Source organism: Mus pahari, chromosome 20 (genome assembly GCF_900095145.1).
Source record: "Mus pahari chromosome 20, PAHARI_EIJ_v1.1, whole genome shotgun sequence".
NCBI lineage: Eukaryota > Metazoa > Chordata > Mammalia > Rodentia > Muridae > Mus > Mus pahari.
The window spans coordinates 4,139,557-4,143,465 of NC_034609.1; the positions used below are offsets into that span (position 1 = coordinate 4,139,557).

General features: G+C 50.3%; 1 non-coding gene across 1 annotated transcript; it reads left to right on the plus strand.

Moving 5' to 3' along the window:
* Positions 1–615: 615 nt before the first annotated feature.
* On the plus strand, positions 616–758 carry LOC115062742. Its single transcript, XR_003842671.1, has one exon. It is a non-coding gene; the product is annotated as a small nucleolar RNA SNORA48 (small nucleolar RNA).
* The last annotated feature ends 3,151 nt before the right edge of the window (positions 759–3,909 follow it).

Genomic DNA, 3,909 nt, shown 5'->3' on the forward strand with positions numbered 1-3,909 from the left:
TATGTGGGAGAGCTTAGCCAGGGGCAGGCACATCTGGGGAACGGGGCAGGGGGACAGAGGAGAACCAAGTATGGCAGCCAGAAGAAAAGAGAGGGGGCACAGAGACAGGAGGCAACCAAAATGTCTGGATTATATTGGAAAGAGCCTCTGGGGGGAAGAGCAGCCAAGCCACTGGGCTGGAAAGTTCAGGGTAGAAAGCGGAATATGGCAGCCAGATCCTGTAACAGGTAGAGAGACACTGGGAGAACCGGAAGGGCTGATCTGCTTTGATGTGTCAGTCACCTCAGCTGCTTGTCCCAGGTTAAGAGTTCTGGAGCTGGATTATGATATGGGACTTGTATTGTGGTCCTCGGGCACCAGAGGGAGAGGATTCATCTTCCCATGTGAGCAGCAAGTGAGCACTATGTCAACATCTAACCAGCAAAATGGGGGCAGGAGACGGCACAGTGGGAAGGGACTGATGACCAGACTGTGGTCCCTGGGGCCTACATAGAAGGAGAGAAGAGACTTCAACAAGTTGTCCTCTGGCTTCCACATGTGCACTCTGACATCCGGGTGACCTTTCCCCAAATAAACACATGTAATTTCAAAAAAGACAAACAACTTAATATCTCCTCACCACTGGCTGGGCAAAGAGATACCTTGGTGGTGGTGGTATTCTTGTATCAGTCAGGGTCAGAGCAGATGGCAGTCCTCTGTTCATCCTAGTTTGATGCCTGCCTTGATGGCCAAAACTGTCTTATGCCTAGGACTCAATCAAACCAAATTAAACCAAATGAAATCCAGGCAGCACAGGGCAGAAGGAAGATGACAGAGACCTGTAGACCTCCATGCCACCCACAGCCCTGCCCTTCAGCACACAGCACAGGTGGGCCATAGGTATCTGCATGCTGCCACCAGCATGGAAGGAAAGTATCACCCAGGGGCCCACCAGCTGTGTGGCCAATCCGCAGTGGGAGCCATCACAGTATGTGTATGTTTGGCGGGCAGATGAGAGAGAAAGAGAAGTGGAGCAGCTTGAGCGTGATGAGGGAGATGGGACTGGAGAGGAACAGTCTGCTGTGAGTGGCCAGCCCTGTCACCTGAGGGCCATGTCTCAGTCCATGCCTATGCAGTGGCAGGGGTCAGTGTCGACATGCATGGTGCATATTACCACTAGAAAACATGAGGATGTCGCTGGTTTGGGAGGCAGCCAGGGATCCCATGGATGTCCAGGGAATGTGTGGAATTGGCCCTTCTCAGAGGCTGCAGTGCTCTGGAGAGATGATGGCCCTGTGTCTCACCCAGGCAGCACAATGTGACTATTCCTAGTGGCAGGGTGTGCGTGAGCCAGTCCCAAGGGTGTGAGTGTGGAACAGCTGCCCCTGACACTTGACTGCTGGGGGAGGGGTGGCACTGTGTTCAGAGGTGATACCCCGATACTGCCCCTTGCCACCTCCAGCAGTCAGTAAAGCTGTCGGGAAAGCTAGCTCTGCTCCTCACCAGTTGCACCACCCAGGAGAGCAGGCCCTGCACCTTGCCTATACAGCACAGCAGAGCTGACCCTGGGGACAGAGGCACAGGCGAGCCAGTTCTGAGGATGAGAGCTCAAGCAACTTATCTGCCATCTGCCATGAGGTGGTGTGGGTGTGGGTGTGGGTGTGGGTGTAGGTGTGGGTATGGTACCTTGTCCCTCACCATTTGCAGCAGTTGGGAGAGCTGGCTCTGGGGTCCTCAGAGCGGGAGAGCTGTTCCTGCCCCTCACCAGCCGCAGCACTCCAGAGAGTGGGCCCTGCGCTTTGCCTGGCTGACACAGTAGAGTTGACCCCAATCAAGGGGGAGGTAAGCCAACCCCGAGATCAGAGGAGGGAGAGCTGGCCCTGCCACTCATCTGCTGTGAGGTGGTGTGGCTGTGGGGTGAGGCCCTCCCCGTCTCACGCCCTTCACCACCTGCTATAGTTGGAAGAACTGGCCCTGGGGCCCTGGGAACTGGTAAGCTGTCCCTGTCCCTTGCTGGCTGCAGCACCCAGGAGAGCAGGCCCGGCATTTCTCCTGGGCAGTATATCCATCTCAGTAAGACAGGGATAGCTAATCGAGTATTCACCCAGGACTGATTGATCAGGGCCACAAACCAGAATAGGGAGCCGACTTCAACCCTGAACCAGGATCCTACGTAGCTTTTACAATGGAAATACACATACATCTGTGCCAAGTTATCTCACCAATCAGGATTTAGAGCTAGGGAATGTCCTTAGGAACATGTCTTTGTGGTCCACCTACCCTGTTCTCATTGGCTGGGATGTTCCACTGTGGTGGGGTGACTTGCCCTATCTAACATTTATGTCCTATTTGCCAACCGGGGTGTCAGTTCCCCACGTACATGTCTCTTTCTACCAAGTAGGATGTCAATTCCCAGGGAGGTCTTGGGAACTTAAAACTTTATTTGACCCCTACTCAAAATTGAAGTCTTATTCCAAATAGTTATATTGGTGCAGGTGTCTCTCTCTTATGTTGGGGGGTCCAACCCAGGAGCAGCTTATAAAAGCAAAAACCAAAAAAGCATGATCATGCATAGGTGCAGGAAGTGCTGCTGGGCAGGTGGTTCGAATCCAAGCTTATTGCAGCTAACTATACAAAGCAGTTCTAACGATCTCTATTGTTGTGGTGGTTGTGGCTTGGCTGCCCTGTGTGTGTGTGTCACCTGAGCACACAGCCAAGGGGAAGTCAGGACTCAGAACACGGATGAGAATATGGCCGACTCCAGCCTGCCCTGAAGGAGCAGGACCTAGCTCAGAAAGAACCAATACGCCTGGCTGTCCTCAGGTTTCAACAAAATAAAGAACTGTCTGAAGTACAAGCACTGGCTAAAATTAGCCCTTACTAAGAGTACTGTTCTCTTCCCTACAAATGGATCTAGGGGTACTCTAGGGACATTTGGAGGACAGTTTCCCCTGCATAAAATCAACCAAGTAGAATTAGATATTGAATGGAGCATGAACTTGTCGGAGCCCTGACTGACACTGAAATGATTCTGTCTTGAACCCTGATTCTCTTTCAATGTGCCTGTCCTAGAGTTCTGAATTTACTCAAATAACTGGGGCTGTTTACAAACCTGTGACACTCCCCAAATGTCTATCCATTCTTCCTAGTGGGACCCTTTCTTTGGAGATCAGTGTCTCTTATTAATTTCATTGTCACTGTAAATCTTCTGGGAAATAATTTTCTGGAAGCTTGAGCCTATATCTCATCTCCCCAGAGGATGCTAGAATCAACTCCATAGGAAGGCTCTAATACCACAGAACTAGTTCCCACCCATCTACCATGTGACCCCCATTAATGCCACCCTTCCTGACTGCCAAGGATTGTCTAAGTGTCTCAGGGCACATTCCAGCACAGATGGTGGTTGTATACACTTAGTGCCTTCAAAATGTCTCAAAAAATAATAATAATTGTGACCTCTAGTATACAAAATGCCTTTGCCCTGGGCTCCCAATGGGTTACAGGTTCTCAGATGAATCTGCTTAGTAGGTGATGCCATGCGGCAGGGAGCTGTGCAGCAGGGAGCCTGGGCAGGCACCCGTTTTCAGTTTCCCAATTTTAGTATCCACCTGATAGAATCCTGTGCCTTCTCTGAAAAGAAAAGGTTTCTGTGCATCCAAAACCAGACCAAAGTAAGACTGTTGTGGTTGATGGGAGCCCCCAGGCTTGGGGTATGTAGGAACTCAAACAGGCAAGTCATGATTTTAGCTGTGTATTTATGGCCACTGTTAGTGGCAAGAAACACTTTCTGTACATCCTTCATCTGACTCAGAAGCAATGGCCACTTCCCATCTTTGACTATATACTTCTCAAGATTTCCATTTGTCTTTTCCTTCTTTCTTTCTTTCTTTCTTTCTTTCTTTCTTTCTTTCTTTCTTTCTTTCTTTCTTT